The sequence below is a fragment of the Phocoena sinus genome, chromosome 5 (genome assembly GCF_008692025.1).
Source record: "Phocoena sinus isolate mPhoSin1 chromosome 5, mPhoSin1.pri, whole genome shotgun sequence".
NCBI classification, from domain to species: Eukaryota; Metazoa; Chordata; class Mammalia; order Artiodactyla; family Phocoenidae; genus Phocoena; species Phocoena sinus.
Genome location: NC_045767.1, coordinates 102,548,069 through 102,572,104, shown reverse-complemented (window position 1 = coordinate 102,572,104; position 24,036 = coordinate 102,548,069). Strand labels below are relative to the sequence as shown.

General features: G+C 38.8%; 1 protein-coding gene and 1 pseudogene across 4 annotated transcripts in view; one reads left to right on the top strand and one right to left on the bottom strand.

Annotated features, from left to right (window-relative positions):
- The window catches only part of MAPK10 (mitogen-activated protein kinase 10), a 619,297-nt gene that overhangs the window by 327,012 nt on the left and 268,249 nt on the right, over positions 1-24,036 (top strand). The window lies entirely within an intron of this gene.
- Positions 679-1,380, bottom strand: LOC116754736 (annotated as a pseudogene).

Below are 24,036 nucleotides of genomic sequence, written 5' to 3'. Positions count from 1 at the left end.
GACTGTGCTTTTCTTCTTAGAGTGGATTAGGTCCCTTGTCTTATCCAAGCCTTTGGCATGAGATTCCTTGTGCCATTAAATAGTTTATAGGCAAAGAAAATTATGTTTGCATTCCAGTTCTATGCTCACCAGTCAGTACTGCTCTTTAATTTTTCTCGTTTAAAAAAAATCTCATCTATTAGGGAAATTCCTACGTGGTTCTGTTCGGTTCCATTTTATCAGAAGCGTGAAGCTTTTCTTCATGTCCTACCTCACAAAAAGGTCCATCTCTCCATTTAGGGCAAAGTGTGCAGTGTAGGGCCACCCAGGGTTGGCTCCTTTTAGCTTCTTGGTGCTCCTTCAGATGGTCCTGTTCTTCCCTCCTACTTCTGAGGCCTCAGCCCTTCCTTCTTTTTTAGTTAGTCACTATTGAACTTTCTTCTCTGCTTCCCACAAATATGGCCTTAACTAATCTTTAGGAGCAGGAAGAAAAAAAGTGTACATTGCAACCGAATTTTCTGTTTTGCATTTCCGTTAATACTTTTTTTTTTTGATAATCAACTTCCAAATTTTATGCTTATTTTTTTCTATTTCCATCAATTTCCCGACTTAGTTAACATGAACAGGAAAATCTTTTCAGTAAATTAAGCAACTGAAGACTCAAGTGAAATCTCAAAGGTCTTGAAGAACTCTGGCAAGTCACATATATCCCGTGTTGCTTTTGGTTTCTCACCTCTTCTTTGCTTTAAACCCCCAGGCAAGTTTCTTCTTTTTTTGAGCAACCTGTGAATTTTCAGCATCCTTTTTGGCTTTTACAAAGTTGTGGCAGGCAATCACTTTGGCAATTTTTGCACCAAGCTCTCGAGTAGCTACCTGATTGCTGAGTTCCTCAGCCTTCTCAATGTTCCACTCTTCCACAGCCTGGTCTATGCTCTTTTCAAGGCCCGACTTTGCAATTTTTTTCCTTTTAACAGGGGAGTCAAACCTATCGTTGACTCCAAAATACTGAGTAAGCTCCTTCCACTGGGTTTCACTTGAGGACTGTTCACTTTGAGATTCTTCTTCATTCTTCAATTTACCTTTTCTGGAGCGTTTTCTTTTTTTCTTTCTGGATCTTGAAGCTGAGGTTTTCTGTTCAGAATGTTTTGTATGCAGTTCTTGAAATTTATTCCACATATTTAAGGAAATTCCAGAGGGACACTCTTCATATGCATTTACATTTGCCTCTGCTTCAGTTTTTGGTCCATCTGTAGGGATATCTGAGACCTCTGTGTTTGTAATGGTCCCATCTTCTTTACCTTCTTGTAAGTTAAGTTCAGAGCTCTCTACTGTGGCTTCATCATCAGAATTCAACTCAACATCACTTTAATTTAGGCCAGGAGGAGGCAGCCCACTCCACATCTTTTCTGCGGTCCATAGCTGGCCGTCCAGCAGCCATCTTAAGACCCCTGTTAATACTTTGAGTCTTTGTTTTGGTTTCTGTGTTGATCAGGGGAGGGCAAAAATAGTCTTTGGGTTATTAGTAAGAGAGAAAAGGAGGAAGGAAATGCTGAGAACATACAACTACTAATATGAAGCTATATATTGATGCCAGAAGGTATAATACAAAGAGATATGTTATATCGTATCTTTTCTATTTCTTTTGTGCCATAATAGACAAATAATATACATTGGAGCCAGAGTTATTTTTCTAAACTATTCATTTGACAAATATTCTTTGAGCACTTACTATGTGCCAGAAACTGCAGTAGATGTTAGAGAGACAGTGGTGAACACAGGGAAAAAAATCTTTGCCCTCAAGAAGGTTATAGTGTAGTGAGCAAAACTGACCAAATACCTCCCCCCAAAACACATACATTAAAAGTAGAGCAAGTTAGATGGTGAAAAACTTTATGGTGAAATATAAAGCAGGGAAGGAGGCTATGTCGGTCGGAGAATATGGGTTTACATGGGATAGCCAGGGAGGCCCTCCGTGAGAAGGGGACGTTTGAGCACAGACTTGAGGGAGTAAGGGAGCAGAATCTGGACAGTGTGCTCCAGGCAGAGGGAGCAGTCAGCACAAAGTCCCTGAGGCCTGGGGCAAGAGGGGAAAGTAGTAGGTGAAATCCCATGGGCCTCACAGGTCAGTGAAGTTTTCGACTTTTTTTTTTAATTTAATTTAATTTATTTTTTATACAGCAGGTTCTTATTAGTCATACACTTTATACACATCAGTGTATACATGTCAATCCCAATCTTCCAATTCATCACACCACCACCACCACCCCCTGTCACTTTCCCTGCTTGGTGTCCATACATTTGTTCTCTACATCTGTGTCTCAATTTCTGCCCTGCAAACCGGTTCATCTGTACCATTTTTCTAGATTCCACATATATGTGTTAATATACGATATTTGTTTTTCTTTTTATGACTTACTTCACTGTGTATGATAGTCTCTAGATCCATCCACGTCTCTACAAATGACCCAATTTTTTTCCTTTTTATGGCTGAGTAATATTCCATTATATATATGTACCACATCTTTATCCATTCATCTGTCAATGGAGTTTTTGACATTCATTCTTTGAAATTTCTCATTTCAAACGTTCAATTTTTCATAATCAGAAGTTTCATTCATATATTTTTTAAAGGCTAGGGACATGTGTTCACTTTATTTGTTTATTTATTTATTTAAATTGGCTGCACTGCTTGCAGGATCTTAGCTCCCCAGCCAGGGATCAAACGCAGGCCCCAGGCAGTGGAATCACAGAGTCCTAACCACTGGACTGCCAGGGAACTCCCCAGGTTGTTTTCTTTTTCTTTTTTTAAACATCTTTATTGAAGCATAATTGCTTTACATTGCTGTGTTAGTTGCTGCTGTACAACAAAGTGAATCAGCTTTACATATACATATATTCCCATATCCCCTCCCACTTGCATCTCCCTCCCACCCTCCCTATCCCACCCCTCTAGGTGGTCACAAAGCACCGAACTGATCTCGCTGTGCTATGTGGTTGCTTCCCACTAGCTATCAATTTTACATTTGGTAGTGTATATATGTCCATGCCACTCTCTCACTTCATCCCAGCTTACCCTTCCCCTCCCCGTGTCCTCAAGTCCATTCCCTACGTCTATGTCTTTATGCCTGAACTGCCCCTATGTTTTTTAGAACCTTTTTTTTTTTTAGATTCCACATATATTTGTTAGCATATGGTATTTGTTTTTCTCTTTCTGACTTACTTCACTCTGTATGACAGACTCCAAGTCCACCTACCTCATTATAAATACTCAATTTCATTTCTTTTTGTGGCTGAGTAGTATTCCATTGTATATATGTGCCACATCTTCTTTATCCATTCATCTGTCAACGGACACGTAGGTTGCTTCCCTGTCCTGGCTATTATAAAGAGTGCTACAATGAACATTGTGGTACATAACTCTTTTTGAATTATGGTTTTTTCAGGGTATATGCCCAGTAGTGGGATTGCTGGACTGTATGGTAGTTTTATTTTTAGTTTTTTAAGGAACCTCCATACTGTTTTCCATAGTGGCTGTATCAATTTACATTCCCACCAACAGTGCAAGAGGGTTCCCTTTCCTCCACACTCTCTCCAGCATTTATTTTTGGTAGATATTTTGATGATGGACATTCTGACCAGTGTGAGGTGATAACTCATTGTAGTTTTGATTTGCATTCCTCTAATGATTAGTGATGTTGAGCATCCTTTCAGTCCATATATCTTCTTTGGAGAAATGTCTATTTAGGTCTTCTGCCCATTTTTGGATTGGGTTGTTTGTCATTTTGAGCTGCATGAGCTGCTTGTAAATTTTGGAGATTAATCTTTTGTCAGTTGCTTCATTTGCAAATATTTTCTTCCATTCTGAGGGTTGTCTTTTCCTCTTGTTCATTGTCTCCTTTGCTGTGCAAAAGCTTTTAAGTTTCACTAGGTCCCATTTGTTTATTTTTATTTCCATTTCTCTAGGATGTGGGTCAAAAAGGATCTTGCTGTGATTTATGTCATAGAGTGTTCTGCCTATGTTTTCCTCTAAGATTTTTATAGTGTCTGGCCTTACATTTAGGTCTTTAATCCATTTTGAGTTTATTTTTGTGTATGTTGTTAGGGAGTGTTCTAATTTCATTCTTTTACACATAGCTGCCCAGTTTTCCCAGAAAAGAGGCTGTCTTTTCTCCATTGTATATTCTTGCCTCCTTTACCAAAAATAAGGTGACCATATGTGCATGGGTTTCTCTCTGGGCTTTCTATCCTGTTCCATTGATCTATATTTTGTTTTTGTGACAGTACCAGACTGTCTTGATTACTATAGCTTTGTAGTATAGTCTGAGCCAGGGAGCCTGATTCCTCCAGCTCAGTTTTTCTTTCCCAAAGATTGCTTTGGCTATTCGGGGTCTTATGTGTTACCATACACAATGTGAAATTTTTTGTTCTACTTCTGTGAAAAATGCCATCGGTAATATGATAGGGATTGCATTGAATCTGTAGATTGCTCTGGGTAGTATAGTCATTTTAACAATGTTGATTCTTCCAATCCAAGGACATGGTATTTCTCTCCATCTGTTTGTATCATCTTTAATTTCTTTCATCAGTGTCTTATAGTTTTCTGCATACAGGTCTTTTGTGTCCTTAGTTAGGTTTATTCCTAGGTATTTTACTCTTTCTGTTGCAGTGGTAAATGGGAGTGTTTCCTTAATTCCTCTTTCAGATTTTTCATCATTAGTGTATAGGAATGCAAGAGATTTCTGTGCAGTAATTTTGCATCCTGCTACTTTACCAAATTCATTGATTAGCTCTAGTAGTTTTCTGGTAGCGTCTTTAGGATTCTCTATGTATAGTATCATGTCATCTGGAAACAGTGACAGCTTTACTTCTTTTCCGATTTGGATTCTTTATATTTCTTTCTCTTCTCTGATTACTGTGGATAAAACTTCCAAAACTATGTTGAATAATAGCAGTGAGAGTGGGCAACCTTGTCTTGTTCCTGATTTTAGAGAAAATGGTTTCAGTTTTTCACTATTGAGAATGATGTTAGCAGTGCGTTTGTGATATATGGCCTTATTGTGCTGAGGTAAGTTCCCTTATGCCTACATTCTGGAGCGTTTTTATCATAAATGGGTGTTGAATTTTGTCGAAAGCTTTTTCTGCATCTATTGAGATGATCATATGGTTTTTATCCTTCACTTTGTTAATATGGTGTATCACATTGATTGATTTGCATATTTTGAAGAATCCTTGCATCCCTGGGATAAACCCCAATTAATCATGGTGTATGATCCTTTTAATGTGCTGTTGGATTCTGTTTGCTAGTATTATGTTGAGGATATTTGCATCTATGTTTATCAGTGTTATTGGCCTGTAGTTTTGTTTTTTTGTGACATCTTTGTCTGGTTTTGGTATCAGGGTGATGGTGACCTCATAGAAGGAGTTTGGGAGTGTTCTTCTCTCTGCTATATTTTGGAAGAGTTTGAGAAGGATAGCTGTTGGCTTTTCTCTAAATGTTTGATAGAATTTGCCTGTGAAGCCATCTGGTCCTGGGCTTTTGTTTGTTGGAAGATTTTTAATCACAGTTTCAATTTCAGTGCTTGTGATTGGTCTGTTTATATATTCTATTTCTTCCTGGTTCAGTCTCAGAAGGTTGTGCTTTTCTAAGAATTTGTTCATTTCTTCCAGGTTGTCCATTTTATTGGCATATAATTGCTTGTAGTAATCCATCCTGATTCTTTGTATTTCTGCAGTGTTAGTTGTTACTTCTCTGTTTTCATTTCTAATTCTATTGATTTGAGTCTTTTTCCTTTTTTTCTTGATGAGTCTGGAAATGGTTTATCAATTTTGCTTATCTTCTCAAAGAACCAGCTTTTAGTTTTATTGATCTTTGCCATTGTTTCCTTCATTTCTTTTTTTCTTCCTTTTTTTTTTTTTTTTTTTGCATTTCATGGGCCTCTCACTGTTGTGGCCTCTCCCATTGCGGAGCACAGGCTCCAGACGCGCAGGCTCAGAGGCCACGGCTCATGGTCCCAGCCGCTCTGTGGCATGTGGGATCTTCCCGGACCAGGGCATGAACCTGTGTCCCCTGCATCAGCAGGCGGACTCTCAACCACTGCGCCACCAGGGAAGCCCGTTCATTTCTTTTTCATTTATTTCTGATCTGGTATTTATGATTTCTTTCCTTCTACTAACTTTAGGGGATTTTTTTGTTCTTCTTTCTCCAGTTGCTTCAGGTGTAAGTTTAGGTTGTTTATTTGAGATTTTTCTTGTTTCTTGAGGCAGGAATGTATTTGTTATAAACTTCCCTCTTAGAACTGCTTTTTCTGCATCCCATACGTTTTGAGTTGTCGTGTTTACATTGTCATTTCTTTCTAGGTATTTTTTGATTTCTTCTTTGATTTCTTCAGTGATCTCTTGGATATTTAGTAGCGTATTGTTTAGCCTCCATGTGTTTTTATTTTTTACAGATTTTTTCTTTAATTTATATGTAGTTTCATAGCATTGTGGTCGGAAAAGATACTTGATACGATTTTAATTTTCTTAAATTTACCATGGTTTGATTTGTAACTCAAGGTATTATCTATCCTGGAGAATGTTCCATGAGCATTTGAGAAGAAAGTGTATTCTGTTTTTTTGGATGGAATGTCTTATAAATAACAATTAAGTCTATCTTGTTTAATGTATCATTTAAACCTTGTGTTTCCTTATTTGTTTTCATTTTGGTTGATCTGTCCATTGGTGAAAGTGGGTTTAAAGTCCTCTACTATTATTTTGTTACTGTCGATTTCCCCTTTTATGGCTTTTAGCATTTGCCTTATGTATTGAGGTGCTCCTATTTTGGGTGCATAAATATTTAGAATTGTTATACCTCCTCTTGTGTTGATCTCTTGATCATTATGTAGTGTCCTTCTTTGTCTCTTGTAATAGTGTTTATTTTAAATTCTATTTTATCTGATATGAGTATAGCTACTCCAGCTTTCTTTTGATTTCCCTTTGCATGGAATATCTTTTCCCATCCCCTCACTTTCAGTCTGTATGTGTCCCTAGGTCTGAAGTGGGTCTCTTGTAGACAGAATATATATGGGTCTTGTGTTTGTATCCATTCAGCCAGTCTATGTCTTTTGGTTGGAGCATTTAATCTGTTTACATTTAAGGTAATTATCAATATGTATGTTCCTATTACCATTTTCTTAATTGTTTTGGGTTTGTTATTGTAGGCCTTTTCCTTCCCTTGTGCTTCCTGCCTAGAGAAGTTCCTTTAGCATTTGTTGTAAATGCTGGTTTGGTGGTGCTAATTCTCTTAGCTTTTGCTTGTCTGTGAACATTTTCATTTACCTGTCAAATCTGAACGAGATCCTTGCTGGGTTGAGTAATCTTGGTTGTAGGTTTTCCCCTGTCATCACTTTAAGTATGTCTTACCACTCCCTCTGGCTTGTAGAGTTTGTGCTGAAAGATCAGCTGTTAACCATTTGGTGATTCCCTTTAGTGTTATTTGTTGCTTTTCCCTTGCTGCTTTTAATATTTTTTTGTATTTAATTTTTGATAGTTTGATTGATATGTGTCTTAGTGTGTTTCCCCTTGGATTTATACTATATGGGACTCTTTGTGATTTCTTGACTTGATTGACAATTTCCTTTCCCATAGTAGGGAACTTTTCAACTGTAATCTCTTCAAATATTTTCTCATTCCCTTTCTTTTTCTCTTCTTCTTCTGGTGCCCCTATAATTCGAATGTTGGTGTGTTTAATGTTGTCCCAGAGGTCGCTGAGACTGTCCTCAATTCTGCTCATCCTTTTTTCTTTATTCTGCTCTGCAGTAGTTATTTCCACTATTTTATCTTCTAGGTCACTTCTCCGTTCTTCTGCCTCAGGTATTCTGCTATTGTTTCCTTCTAGAGAATTTTTAGTTTCATTTATTGTGTTGTTCATGTTTGTTTGTTTGCTCTTTAGTTCTTCTAGTTCCTTGTTAAACATTTCTTGTACTTCCCTCATTCTATTTCGAAGATTTTGGATCAACTGTACTATCATTACTCTGAATTCTTTTCAGGTTGACTGCCTATTTCCTCTTCATTTGTTTGGTCTGGTGGGTTTTTACCTTGTTCCTTCATCTGCTGCATTTTTCTCTGTCTTCTCATTTTGCTTAACTTACTTTTTTGGGGGTTTCCTTTTTGCAGACTGCAGGTTCGTAGTTCCCATTGTTTTTGGTGTCTGCCCCCAGTGGTTGACATTGTTTCATTGGGTTGTGTAGGCTTCCTTGTGGAGGGGACTGGTGCCTGTGTTCTGGTGGATGAGGCTGAATCTTGTCTTTTTAGTGGGCAGGACAGTGGCCAGTGGTGTGTTTTGGGCTGTTTGTGAAGTTCGTATGATTTTAAGCAGCCTCTCTGCTAATGGGTGGGGTTGTGTTCCTGTCTTAGTAGTTGTTTGGCATAGGGTGTCCAGCACTGGAGTTTGATGGTCCACCACCTCAATTTGGGATGATTCGTTGTTTATTCAGGTATTCCATAGATGCAGTGTACATCAAGTTGATTGTGGAGATTTTATCCGCTGCTCTGAGGCTGCATGGAGAAATTTCCCTTTCTCTTCTTTGTTTGCACAGCTCCTGGGGTTCAGCTTTCGATCTGGCCCAGCCTCTGGTTTAGGTCACCTGACAACATCTGTTCTTTGCTCAGACAGGACAGGGTTAAAGGAGCAGCTGATTAGGGGGTTCTGGCTCACTCAAGTTGAGGGGTGGGAGTGGTACGAAATGTAGGGTGAGCCTGCAGAGGCAGAGACCGGCGTGAGGCGTGCTGTGTGTTCTCCTGGGGAAGTTGTCCCTGGCTCAGGGGACCCTGGCAGTGGCGGGCTGCACAGGCTCCCAGGAGGGGAAGTGTGGATAGTGACCTGTGCTTGCACACAGGCTTTTTGGTGGCTGCAGAAGCAGCCTTAACATTTCAGGCCCGTCTCTGGTGTCCGCGCTGGTAGCTGTGGCTTGCGCCAGTCTCTGGAGCTTATTAGGTGGTGCTCTGAAACCCCTCTTCTTGTGCACCCCGAAACAATGATCCCTTGTCTCTTAGGCAGTTCCACACTTTTTCCTGGAGTCCCTCCAGGCTAGCTGTGGTGCACTAGCCCCCTTCAGGCTATGTTCACGCCAACCCCAGTCATCTCCCTGGGATTTGACCTCCAAAGCTGGAGCCTCAGGTCCCAGCCCCCACCCGCCCCGGCGGATGAGCAGACAAGCCTCTCGGGCTGGTGAATGCTGGTCGGCACCAATCCTCTGTGCAGGAATTTCTCCACTTTGCCCTCTGCACCCCTGCTGCTGTGCTCTCCTCTGTGGCTCCGAAGCTTCCCCCCACCCTCCATCTCCGCCAGTGAAGGGGCTTCCTAGTGTATGGAAAAGTTTCCTCCTTCACAGCTCCCTCCCAGAGGGGCAGGTCCCGTCCCTATTCTTTTGTCTCTGTTTTTTCTTTTTTCTTTTGCCCCAGCCAGGTACGTGGGGAGTTTCTTGCCTTTTGGGAAGTCTGAGGTCTTCTGCCAGCGTTCAGTAGGTGTTCTGTAGGAGTTGTTCCACATATAGATGTATTTGTGGGGAGGAAGGTGATCTCCATGTCTTACTCTGCCGCCATCTTGAAGATCCTCCCCCCAGGTCTTTTTATATCTTCCATTTCTCTCGCTATTATGTACATACCTTTTCTATGTACTGGAGCACATTTATAAAATTCATAAAATCTGCCTTAAGGTCTTTGCCTACTAATTCCACCTTTTCTGCCGTTCCTGTGCCTGTTTCTATTGATTGATTTTTCTTCTCCTGCTTAGGTGTCATAGTTTTCTGCTCTGCATATCTGGTAATTCTTACTGGATACAGAATATTTTGAACATTGTGTTGTTTTATTCTTTGTTAATGTAGACATGAAAGCCAGGGAGATAGAAGTGTTGGGCCTGGTTTTAGCACGTGATTAGGCTACTGTGGATCACACTGACACTTTCAAATATTGCTTTTGTGCTTTATTTTGGTGGGTCCACAGCAGCCTTTAATTTAGGGATAATTTAACTGACTACACAGGTGATACCCTTCTGAGGATTCTATCCAAGTTCCATGGATTATCAACATTTTCCTCTCTGGCCCATGAAAAGACAAACTATTCCCAGCCTGGCTTGAGTTCTAATAATTTCTTCACATGGGTCTTTCCACAGTTGTGTGGAGTGTTAACCCAGATGTGTGGTGATCAGCACCTAGCAAAGCCTCAAATGGCTTTCTCTTCAGATTCCAGGAGCTCTTTCTCTGCAGCTCCCCCTTCCTGCTACCCTGTCCCAGGAATTCTAGCTGCCTCAGCCTCCCCAAACTCTCATCTCCTGCCCTGCAAGAGACTGTGAGACCCTGAGCTTCCTTAGATTTTTCATTCCCTGTGTCTCTAAAGCTGCCTCCAATAATTTGGCAATAATTTGGAGAAAGTGAAAAGATCACTTCATTTGTTTTTCTTCTCTCATCGGTCACAGTCTTGCTCTGGCTGTTGTCCAATGTCAGAAAATACTTATTTTCACATATAGATCTTTTTTTTTTTTCCTTTTAAGCAGGAGAGCAGTCCTTTTGGCTGTTAATCCCTCATGGGGAGAAACAGAAGTCCTAGTATAACTTCTGACTGCCAAACACATGGGCTAATTAAAAGCTTCTCAGACCCTAACCTGTTTATATTTATATGTGAACTCTGGCTCACACTTAAAAACCTATATACAGTGGAAGCATAAATTCTGCCATGGGTTTTGGGTTGGGTTATCGCAGAGTAAACCCAGAGACAGTGATTTAGGTGCAGAGCAATTCATTTGGGAGGCGATCCCAAGGAACACAAATGGAGGAGAGGGGGAAGGGAAAGACAACGCTAAACGATGTGTTATCAATTCACTCACCAGATATAGCAAAGGGCTCAGTCCTGCAGAGGAGCTCGGGGAGATAGAATAGATTTAGCATATCTCAGAGCTATCACAGCCGGGGAGTAAGGAAGCTGGGTATATATCTCTCAGCTCCTCATCCATCATTTGTTGAGAGGTGCTTCTGTGAGTGTTGATTCTCTGCACTCCTGGTTTGTTCTCCATGCAGATTGAGCACATTCCCTGTGGCCAGAGAAAAGCCCTCAGGCAGAGAGCTTCAGGTGTTCACAAGCTTCATGATGTGAAGGTGAAAGCTAAGGGGATGTAAGTGGGTACCAGTAATGTTACTAGCACCAGAAAAAGATGTAAATTAAACTCATAAAGCAGAAGTGCTCTTCTTTCAACCCAGCAAACTAAAAAGAGCTGACCTAATAGATGCAGGCTTCTGTCAACCATCTCTTCCTTTTGTAATAATAGAGAATATTCTCTAAGTTTTTGTTTCTCAAAAGTGCAGTAAACTCACAAGGAATGAATAACTCTGCATATTTGATATTTCCATATACTTGAAAATTTGACCTTCTAGGTAATGACATTTTGATATATTAATTTTTTATAGAAATACATCCATACTTTATAAATAGAGGACATGAAATAGATTTGAGATTTTGTTGGGGACTCTAATTTTATTTAATATTGTGTACTGAAGCCATAAACACAGTTGCCTTTGTAGATGTGGAGGGAAGGAAATTTAGGATAGATTGGTACCTTGGTAGTAGCTTTCTTGACAAAACATCTCATGCCACCTTAGTTTTATGCATTTGTACCTTTCTCATAACAGGAGGAATGTAGTGTGACAGCCTGGGCAGGGAAACAATACTAGTGAGTTATGCAAAAAATAGTCATGAGATCACAGATACCAAATCCCTCTCTGAAGTGGTTTCACTGCCCCTCTCACCCCCAAATTATCTCCTTTGCTAAAGCTGTCCCCACCCTCTGACTTGTCAGTGCTCTTCACAACACAACTATTATTACTGCTATACCACAAACACACTTGATCCCAAGAATCACTTCATTCATTTACTCAAATACTTTTTCCTCCAATATCTTGTTGACAGAATTAAATGAGGATTATGCTTTGACATTTTAAGAATGGTGCTAGAGATTCAGAGGGAAGGATTATATTTTCTTAATAGTCATGGAAGTCAATATCATATTACCCTTTTTTGGACCTCACTCAGTTGCACACATTTCTGTATATTCCTCTAAAGTTTTTATTAGAAATAGAATACTGGAAACAATTTAAAAAAGAGAATTCTAACTTTAATCACAAGATATTGAAAACTTTGAAAGATTCCTGATTAATTGGTCAAATTTCTTATAAGTATTCTTCAGAATCAGCAACCCTGTTAAATCTGAGAAGTAAGTTTTTCTCTCCATGGGCTCCATTAGTGAAAGGACATTGTGGCTTAGGAAGATTTGAAAAAAGGTCTGATGTAATGATGGTCTTCCCTGAAGGAAGCATGATTGCCTGGAGTTTTTTTTTCACTGTAAGCATAAAAATTTATAAAATCATTAAGAAAAAAAAGCATATGGCTATCCATATATTTATTTACATTTGACTCCCAATTATTTTATTTTATAAGAATTTGTAGCATTAACCCTTGAAAATTAATTTGTTTTTCCTTCTCCTGCTTTAACCCAAGGGCATTTGGTTCCTTGGAATCCTTTCAGTTTGGAAGCTGGCAAGTACCAGTGCAATGGAATGTCATAGAGAAGAGAGCCAGTACTTAGAAATGAATTGTCTGAAAAACTAAAAATTTACACTGAAATGCTATAATTTACAAGTTTTTCATCCCAACATCTAGCCTTCCCATGCCACGTCTCAGTTTGAAATGTCAAAGCTAAATGCATTTCTTAAAAAAAAAATGTGTAAAGCTCAGTCGACTGCCTTTGCTCAAATAAAAACTTGTACTTTTCCTGTAACTATTGGGCCAATGATGAGGTGTGCTTCGACGTTTTAACTAAGAACCATTCATCAAAACATCGCATTCTGCTTCTTCAGTATAGGCCAGTGAGATGTGTAATGCAGCTACCTAGAATTGGCTGACTAAGGACCTTTAAAGCATTTCGACAGCTGCTTTTTTGAAGTACTGCTTTTACACAGATAGATCATAACCCTTGCTAGATTGAACTCTATGAGGGAAGTGACTGTGTTTCTTTTGCTTGTTATATCCCCAGGACCTAATATGGTGCTGAGATGTCAATAAATATTCAGTGAACAAATGATTTAAGTCCCATATTCCTCCTTTTTTTTTGAATTTAATTTTATTTATTTTTTTATACAGCAGGTTCTTATTAGTCATCGATTTTATACACATCAGTGTAAACATGTCAATCCCAATCTCCCAATTCATCCCACCACCACCAACCCACTGCCCACCACTTTCCCCCCTTAGTGTCCATACATTTATCTCTAAATTTGTGTCTCAATTTCTGTCGTGCAAACTGGTTCATCTGTACCATTTTTCAAGGTTCCACATATATGCATGAATATTATGATGTTTGTTTTTCTCTTTTGGACTTACTTCACTCTGTATGACAGTCTCTAGATCCATCAATGTCTCTACAAATGACCCAATTTTATTCCTTTTTATGGCTGAGTAATATTCCATTGTATATATATACCACATCTTCTTTATCCATTCATCTGTCGATGGGCATTTAGGTTGCTTCCATGACCTGGCTAATGTAAATAATGCTGCAATGAACATTGGGGTGCATGTGTTTTTTTGAATTATGGTTTTCTCTGGGTATATGCCCAGTGGTGGGATTGCTGGGTCATACGGTAATTCTATTTTTCATTTTTTAAGAAACCTACATACTGTTCTCCATAGTGGCTGAATCAATTTACATTCCAACCAACAGTGCAAGAGGGTTCCCTTTTCTCCACACCCTCTCCAGCATTTGTTGCTTGTAGATTTTCTGATGATGCCCATTATAAATGGTGTGAGGTGATACCTCATTGTACTTTTGATTTGCATTTCTCTAATAATTACTGGTGTTGAGCAGCTTTTCATGTGCTTCTTGGCCATCTGTATATCTTCTTTGGAGAAGTGTCTATTTAAGTCTTCTGAGCATTTTTGGATTAGGTGGTTTGTTTCTTTAATATTGAGCTGCATGAGCTGTTTATATATTTTGGAGATTAACCCTTTGTCTGTTGATTTGTTTGCAAATATTTTCTCCCAATTTGAGGTTGCCTTTTTGTCTTGTTTATGGTTTTCTTTGCTGTGCAAAGCATTGAAGTTTCGTTAGGTCCCATTTGTTTATTTTTCTTTTTATTTCCATTACTCTAGGAGGTAGATCAAAAAGATGTTGCTGTGATTTATGTCAAAGAGTGTTCTTCCTGTGTTTTCCTCTAAGAGAGTTATAGTGTCCGGTCTTACATTTAGGTCTCTAATCCATTTTGAGTTTATTTTTGTGTATGGTGTTAGGGTAGGGAGTGTTCTAATTTCATTATTTTACATGTACCTGTCCAGTTTTCCCAGCACCACCTATTGAAAAGACTGTATTTTCTCCATTGTTATCCTTGCCCCCTTTGTCATAGATTAGTTGACCATAGGTGCGTGGGTTTATCTCTGGGCTTTCCATCTTGTTCCATTGATCTATGTTTCTGTTTTTGTTCCAGTACCATATTGTCTTGATTACTGTAGCTTTGTAGTATCATCTGAAGTCAGGGAGTCTGATTCCTCCAGCTCCGTTTTTTTCCCTCAAGACTGCTTTGGCTATTCGGGGTCTTTTGTGTCTCCATACAAATTTTAAGATTTTTTTGTTCTAGTTCCATAAAAAATGCCATTGGTAATTTGATAGGGATTGTGTTGAGTCTGTAGACTGCTTTGGGTAGTATAGTCATTTTCACAATATTGATTCTTCCATTCCAAGACCATGGTATATGTCTCCATCTGTTAGTATCAACTTTAATTTCTTTCATCACTGTCTTATAGTTTTCTTACCACAGGTCTTATTTCTCCCTAGGTAGATTTATTCCTAGGTATTTTATTCTTTTTGTTGCAATGGTAAATGGGAGTGTTTCCTTAATTTCTCTTTCAGATTTTCGTCAGTAGTGTATAGGAATGCAAGAGATTTCTGTGCATTCATTTTTTATCTTGCAACTTTTCGAAATTCATTGATTAGCTCTAGTAGTTTTCTGGTGGCATCTTTAGGATTCTCTATGTATAGTCTCATGTCATCTGCAAACAGTGACAGCTTTACTTCTTCTTTTCCAGTTTGTATTCCTTTTATTTCTTTTTCTTCTCTGATTGCCATGGCTAGGACTTCCAAAGCTATGTTGAATAATAGTGGTGAGACTGGACATCCTTGTCTTGTTCCTAATCTTAGAGGAAATGCTTTCAGTTTTTCACCATTGAGAATGATGTTTACTGTGTGTTTGTTGTATATGGCCTTTATTATGTTGAGGTAGGTTCCCTCTATGCCAACTTTCTGGAGAGTTTTTATCATAAATGGGTGTTGAATTTTGTCAAAAGCTTTTCTGCATCTATTGGGATGATCATATGGTTTTTATTCTTCAATTTGTTAATATGGTGTATTGCGTTGATTGATTTGTGTATATTGAAGAATTCTTGCATCCCTGGGATAAATCCCAGTTGATCATGGTGTATGATCTTTTTAATGTATTGTTGGATTCTGTTGGCTAGTATTTTGTTGAGGATGTTTGCATTCATATTCATCAGTGATTTTGGTCTGTAGTTTTCCTTTTCTGTAGTATCTTTGTATAGTTTTGATATCAGGGTGATGGTGGCCTCATAGAATGAGTTTGGTAGTGTTCCTTCCTCTGCAATTTTTTAGAAGAGTTTGAGAAGGATTGGTGTTAGCTCTTCTCTAAATGTTTGGTAGAATTCACCTGTGAAGCCATCTGGTCCTGAACTTTTGCTTGTTGGAAGATTTTTAATCACAGTTTGAATTTCATTACTTGTGATTGGTCTGTTCATATTTTCTATTTCTTCCTGGTTCAGTCTTGAGAGGTTATACCTTTCTAAGAATTTGTCCATTTCTTCCAGGTTGTCCATTTTATTGGCATAGAGTTGCTTGTAGTAGTCTCTTGGGATGCTTTGTCTTTCATGGTGTCTGTTGTAACTTCTCCTTTTTCATTTATAATTTTATTGACTTGAGTTCTCTCCCTCTTTTTCTTGATAAGTCTGGCTAATGGTTTATCAATTTTGTTTATCTTATCAAAGAGCCAGCTTTTAGTTTTATTGATTTTGCTATTGTTTTCTTTGTTTCTATTTCATTTTTGATTTTTATGATTTCTGATCTTTAAGAATTATTTCCTTCTGCTAACTTTGGGTTTTGTTTGTTTTCTTTCTCTAGTTCCTTTAGGTATAATGTTAGATTGTTTATTTGAGATTTTTCTTGTTTCTTGAGGTAGGCTTGTATAGCTATAAACTTCCCTCTTAGAACTGCTTTTGCTGCATATCCATAGGTTTTGGATCATTGTGTTTTCATTGACATTTGTTTCTAGGTATTTTTAACTTTCCTCTTTGATTTATTCAGTGAACTCTTGGTTATTAAGTAGTGTATTATTTAGCCTCCATGTGTTTGGTTTTTTAATGCTTTTTCCCCTGTAATTGATTTCTTTTTTTTTTTTTTTTTTTTTGTGGTACGCGGGCCTCTCACTGTTGTGGCCTCACCCATTGTGGAGCAAAGGCTCTGGACACACAGGCTCAACGGCCATGGCTCACGGGCCCAGCTGCTCCATGGCATTTGGGGTCCTCCTGGACCGGGACATGAACCCATGTCCCCTGCATTGGCAGGCGGACTCTCAACCACTGTGACACCAGGGAAGGCCCCTGTAATTGATTTCTAATCTCATAGTGTTGTGATCAGAAAAGATGCTTGATATGATTTCAATTTTCTTAAATTTACTGAAGCTTGATTTGTGACCCAAAATGTGATCTATCCTGGAGAATGTTCCATGCACACTTGAAAAGAAAGTGTAATCTGCTGTTTTTGGATGGAATGTTCTAGAGATATCAATTAAATCTATCTGGTCTATTGAGTCATTTAAAGCTTGTGTTTCCTTATTAATTTTCTCTTTGAATGATCTGTCCATTGGCGTAAGTGAGGTGTTAAAGTCCCCCAATATTTTTGTGTCACTGCTGATTTCCTCTTTTATAGCTGTTAGCAGTTGCCTTATGTATTAAGCAGTTCCTTATGTATTGAGTGTATATATATTTATAATTGTTATATCTTCTTCTTGGATTGATCCCTTGATCATTATGTAGTGTCCTTCCTTGTCTCATGTAACATTATTTATTTTAAAGTCTATTTTATCTGATATGAGTATTGCTACTCCAGCTTTCTTTTGATTTCCATTTGCATGAAATATCTTTTTCCATTCCCTCACTCTCAGTCTGTATGTGTCCCTAGGTCTGAAGTGGGTCTCTTGTAGACAGCATATATATGGGTCTTGTTTTTGTATCTATTGGTTGGAGCATTTAATCCATTCACGTTTAAGGTAATTATCAATATGTATGTTCCTATTACCATTTTCTTAATTGTTTTGGGTTTGTTTTTGTATGTCCTTTTCTTCTCTTGTGTTTCACACTTAGAGAAGTTCCTTTAGCATTTGTTGTAGAGCTGGTTTGGTGGTGCTGAATTCTCTTACCTCTTGCTTGTCTGTAAAGCTTTTGATTTCTCCATCGAATCTGAATGAGATCCTTGCCAGGTAGCGTAATCTTGGTTGTAGCTCTTCCCTTTCATCACTTTAAGTATGTCATGCCACTCCCTTCTTGCTTGTACAGTTTCTGCTGAGAAATCAGCTGTTAACCTTATGGGAGTTCCCTTGTATGTTATTTGTTGTTTTTCCCTTGCTGCTTTCAATAAATTTTCTTTGTCTTTAACTTTTTCGAATTTGATTACTATGTGTCTCAACGTGTTTCTCCTTGGGTTTATCCTGTATGGGACTCTCTGGGCTTCCTGGACTTGGGTGGCTATTTCCTTTCCCATGTTAGGGAAGTTTTTGACTCTAATCTCTTCAAATATTTTCTCATGTCCTTCCTCTCTCTCTTCTCCTTCTGGGACCCTTATAATGAGAACGTTGTTGCCTTTAATTTTGTCCCAGAGGTCTCTTAGGCTGCCTTCATTTCTTTTCATTCTTTTTTCTTTATTCTGTTCTGCAGCAGTGAGTTCCACCTTTCTGTCTTCCAGGTCACTTATCCATTCGTCTGCCTAAGTTATTCTGCTATTGATTCCCTCTAGTGTATTTTTCATTTGAATTATTGTATTGTTCATCTCTGCTTGTTTGTTCTTTATTTCTTCTAGGCCTTTGTTAAACTTTTCTTGCATCTTCTTGATCATTGCCTCCATTCTTTTTCCAAGGTCCTGGATCATCTTCACTATCATTATTCTGAATTCTTTTTCTGGAATGCTGCCTGTTTCCACTTCATTTACTTGTTTTTCTGAGGTGTTATCTTGTTCCTTCATCTGGTACATAGCCTTCCTCTCTTTCATCTTGTCTATCTTTCTATGAATGTGGTTTTTGTTCCACAGGCTGCAAGATTGTAGTTCTTCTTGCTTCTGCTGTCTGCCTTCTGGTGGATGAGGCTATCTAAGAAGCTTGTGCAAGTTTCCTGATGGGAGCAAATGGTGATGGGTAGAGCAGGCTGTTGCTCTGGTGGGCAGAGCTCAGTTAAACTTTAATCTGCTTACCTGCTTATGGGTGGGGCTGAGTCCCCTCCCTGTTGGTTGTTTGGCCTGAGGTGACCCAACACTGGAGCCTACCCGGGCTCTTTGGTGGGGCTAATGGAGGACTCTGGGAGGGCTTACGCCAAGGAATACTTTGCAGAAGTTCTGCTGCCAGTGTCCTTGTCCTCATGGTGAGAAAGAGCCCCCCCTCCCACCTTGCAGGAGACACCTAACACCAGCAGGTAAGTCTGGTTCAGTCTCCAGTGGGTTCACTGCTCCTTCCCCTGGGTCCCAATGCGCACACTACTTTGTGTCTGTCCTCCAAGAGTGGAGTCTCTGTGTCCCGCAGTCCTGTCAAAGTTCTGCAATCAAATCCCACCAGCCTTCAAAGTCTGATTCTCTAGGAATTGCTCCTCCCATTGCCGGCCCCCCAGGTTTGGAAGCCTGATGTGGGTCTCAGAACCTTCACTCCAGTGGGTGGACTTCTGTGGTATGTGTTCTCCAGTTTGTGGGTCACCCACCCAGCCGTTGTGGGATTTGATTTTATTGTGATTGCGCCCCTTGTGCCATCTCATTGTGGCTTCTCCTTTGTCTTTGGATGTGGGGTATCTTTTTTGGTGAGTTCCAGTGTCTTCCTGTCGATGATTGTTCAGAAGTTAGTTGTGATTCCAGTGTTCTTGCAAGAGGGAGTGAGAGCATGTCCTTCTACTCCGCCATCTTGAACCAATCTCTTAAGTCCCAGACTTTTTCTGATGTTGTGTTCCCCATCATGCACAGGTGAAGTCTGACCCAATTCTCCAGCTGTCTGGGACCCCACTTTGTTTTGATTAGGCCTCTATTGGTTTTAACCTATGGTTGTACTTACTGCAATATTGTTCATAGTTTTCCTGTTTACAAGTCTTCATTCACCACCAGACTGAATGTTCCTGGAAAGTGGCCACCCTGCCTTATATATCCTTCCGTCATCGAAGTCGACACAATGGTTTACATAATAGCTGGTAAACTTTTAGCAAGCTTGTCTTTCCACATTTTCAAGAAATATGCAAGTATCTCTTCCTTTTATATATTTGCTTTTCACTAAAAGAAGATAGGTCTATGCCCAAAGGTAAGCTTTGATTTAAAAAGAAAGAAAAAAGGCCAACTTTGTAGAGTTCCTACAAAGGATTGATGGATTTGTTCATTCAATCAGTATTTATTAAGTGCTGAGTGCCAACTGGGTGCCAGGCACTGTTCTATGTGCTAAGGAAACAGCAATGAATAAAACAGACCCAAATCCCTATCTTTATGGATTTATTCTTGCTGAAAGACAAACTGAGGGATTTAAAATTTTTTAAGTGTTTATTTAAGCAAAAATCAATTCTATTTGGGCAGCATGCAATCTAGCAGATAGACAGGAGCTCTGAGGAGCTGTACAAAAGGAAAGACTTTTATAGGCAGAAGGGAATGGGAACAAGGCAAAAAAGTGGGTTGGTTATTGCAAGGTTACTTTCCTTTAGGGGATGGCAGGGGTTTACCCAGCAGTTTACCTCACTAGTGCTGATCAGGCTGTTCCTGACTGACTGGTTTGAGATTTTATTTCTGGGAGAGCTGAAACTGTAATTAAGTCAAGTCTCACTTTGGTGACTTGGGGCTTGGCATAAGTGACTTTATTTGGGGTTTGTTGCTTGTTTTTTAAAATTCTAATGAAGGAAATAGACCACAAGTAAAACATCTAGTCTATTGCATAGTGATAAAGTGCTAAGGAAAATAAATAAACCTGGGAAAGGGGATACAAGTAACTGGGAGAGTGGGTTGACATTTTTGATAGGGTGGGCATTGCCAGCATCATCAAGAAGGTAACTTTTGGGTAAAGGCCTGAAGAGATTGCCAGCGATGTGGACATCTAGAATAGCTCCAGGAAGAAGGAACAGCATGTTAAATCCAAAAGGCAGTTCTTTAGTTCTCATGTGACTTCTCCTCCTTAGCAGCTCTCGATGCAGTAGATCACTCTGCTACCACAGTACTGCTCTCCAGGTTTCCTCTTCTCTTAACTGATGCCTCCTTTGTTCGTTCTTCTCATGATTTTTAAATGTTGGAGTACTCCGTAGCTCAATCATCATAATTCTTTTCTTCTCTCTCCACTTCCTGTATCACCTCATCCACCCTGTGGCCTAAATACACCTAAATTTGTATTTCTAACCCTGACTTCTCTGACCACTTTATCGAGACCTGTATATCTCGTTGCTTACTTGACAACTCATCTACATTCATCCCAAGTTTAGTATGTCTAAAATCAATCTTTTGATTCTCAGCCCCACTTCCAAAAGCTTCTTCACCTTTTCTTTGCCATCTCAGTAAATGGTATCATTATTCATATAGTTGTTCAAGCTAAAACTTAGGAGTCTTCCACAAGCCCTTTTTTCTCTCACCTCTCACAGAAAATCAGTGGGCAGGTCCTGTTGTATCTAACTCTGTATTAAAATATATTTGAATTAATGATACTCTTGGAATGTAAGAACGTTTTATTTATATTATTATAAACTAATATATTATCGTATATATGTGATTTATATAACTATTATAAATATAAATATGGAAATATTATTTATGTCATTATATATAATATAACCCGATATAATGATATAAGTACATATACATGTATATAATAACACAAATATAAAAATTATCTTCTAATTTTTTCTCTCTGCTTCAACTCTTGTTCTCTGCCTCTGCCTCTTCCTAGTTGATTCTCCATACAGCATCTAGAATCATCCTTTAAAACTAAAAATGTGATTGTGTCATTCCTCAGCTCAAAAATCTTTAGTGACTTTCCATCTTCCAGAAGCAAATCCAGCCTCCTTATCATATCCAGCAGGCCCTACATAATCTAGTCCTTAGCTGCATTTCATCTCTATAACCTTCCCTGTCACTTTCCACTCCCACACCAAGCAGAGCCCTGCCTCGGGATCTTTTCTGCGGATGTTCCCTTTGCTGGAACACTCACTTGAATATCCTCAGTGCACCTTCAATTCATTCATGTCTGTCTAAATGTCACGTCAACACAGAAGTTATCCCTAAGTACTCTATCTAAAAATGGAATCCTCCACCAGTCTATATTCCCATGTCTTATTTTATTTTTCTTAATAACCTTCATCACCATGTGGCAATATAGTACATATTTATTTGAATTTTGAATTTATTTTGAATTTTGGCTTCCATAGCCCCCTATATACAGCCCCATCATAGCAGTTAATAAAGTATATCTTAATTGGAAGTAATTTTTCTCATTCATTGGACTGTATGCCCCTGGAAGGAAACGACATTAACATTCATTTCTGATTTGCCAATGTTCAGAAAAGGCCTGCGCACATAGGGGTGCTTCATAGAAGTGTATTGAGTGAATTAATTTTTACTTGGTATCATTGTTTCCTCAAGAAGCAATTCCGAGAATCTCTGGTGTTTCCCCAAAGCATTAGGCCAGTAACATTCTTATGATCAACCGTCTTCCACTGGGTAAAATGCAGCCAATTTCTGGTTTAGAAAATGGATAAATGATGTTCTGAAATCATATGAAATTTTAGATTATAATGTTTAAAAGCATGCAGTTTTTCACATGACAAAATGCAGAGTTTGACAGTATTAAGACAGCAAATGCAGAGATTAGAATCTTAGATTTTGTAGAATTTGACATTGGTGATCATCTACTCCAATGCCTTGTTTTATACATGATGAAGCTGAAGACCAGAACTCGGGAGGTGACAAAACTAAGGCTAAAGGAATAGTTGGGATATCTGGATCACAGTCCAGTTTTTTTCCTCACTGTGCCATTCTTCCATCCTTACTCAATTTCCTTGATCTTGATGATCACATCTCCAATGGTAAACTCAGAAGCCTGTATATATCCAACCTCTTCATTCTATTGTGTTTTATCATATTAGATTTTCATTTGCTTATATAGGAGTACCAGTGATCCAATTCAGTGAGTCATACTTTTCATCAAGAGTACGATGCAGAAAAATGCAGGCACAGATCTGATTTTTAGATAAATTCTAAGCTGTAGCTTGATTCTACAAATCATCAGTATTACGGAAGGCCATTCTTTTTTTTAAAAAATTAATTAATTTTTGGCTGCATTTGCTTCTTTTTTGCTGTGTGCAGCTTTCCCTCATTGCGGCAAGTGGGGGCTACTCTTCTTTGTGGTGTGTGGGCTACTACTCATTGCGGTGGCTTCTCTTGTTGTGGAGCACAGGCTTTAGGCATGCAGGCTTCAGTAGTTGTGCTCACGGGCTCATTAGTTGTGGCTCGTGAGCTCTAGAGCGCAGGCTCAGTAGTTGTGGCACATGGGCTTAGTTGCTCCATGGCATGTGGGATCTTTCCAGACCAGGGCATGAACCCGTGTCCTCTGCATTGACAGGTGGATTCTTAACCACTGCACCACCAGTGAAGCCCCTTGAAGACGATTCTTTTTTTAAAATTTAATTTAATGTATTTTTTATACAGCAGGTTCTTATTAATTATCCATTTTATACATATTAGTGTATATATGTCAATCCCAATCTCCCAATTCATCAGACTACCACCCCCACCCACCACTTTCTCGCCTTGGTGTCCACACATTTGTACTCTACATCTGTGTCTCTATTTCTGCCCTGCAAACCAGTTCATCTGTACCATTTTTCTAGGTTCCACAAATATGCATTAATATACGATATTTTTTTTCTCTTTCTGACTTACTTCACTCTGTATGACAGTCTCTAGATTCATCTGTGTCTCTATAAATGACCCAATTTCATTCCTTTTTATGGCTGAGTAATATTCCATTGTATATATGTACCACATCCTCTTTATCCATTTGTCTGTTGATGAGCATTTATGTTGCTTCCATGACCAGGCTATTGTAAATAGTGCTGCAATGAACATTGGGGTGCATGTGTCTTTTTGAATTATGGTTTTCTCTGGGTATATGCCCAGTAGTGAGATTGCTGAGTCATCTGGTAATTCTATTTTTCGTTTTTTAAGGAACCTCTGTACTGTTCTCCATAGTAGCTGTATCAATTTACATTCCAACCAACAGTGCAAGGGGGTTCCCTTTTCTCCACACCCTCTCCAGCATTTGTTGCTTGTGGATTTTCTGATGATGCCCATTCTAACTGGTGTGAGGTGATACCTCATTGTAGTTTTGATTTGCATTTCTCTAATAATTAGTGATGTTGAGCAGCTTTTCATGTGCTTCTTGGCCATCTGTATGTATTTTTTAGAGAAATGTCTATTTAGGTCTTCTGCGCATTTTTGGATTAGGCTGTTTGTTTCTTTAGTATTGAGCTGCATGAGCTGTTTATATATTTTGGAGATTAATCCTTTGTTGATTCATTTGCAAATATTTTCTCCCATTTGAGGTTGTCTTTTCTTCTTGTTTATGGTTTCCTTTGCTGTGCAAAAGCATTGAAGTTTCATTAGGTCCCATTTGTTTATTTTTGTTTTTATTTCCATTATTCTAGGAGGTGGATCAAAAAAGATCTTGCTGTGGTTTATGTCAAAGAGTGTTCTTCCTATGT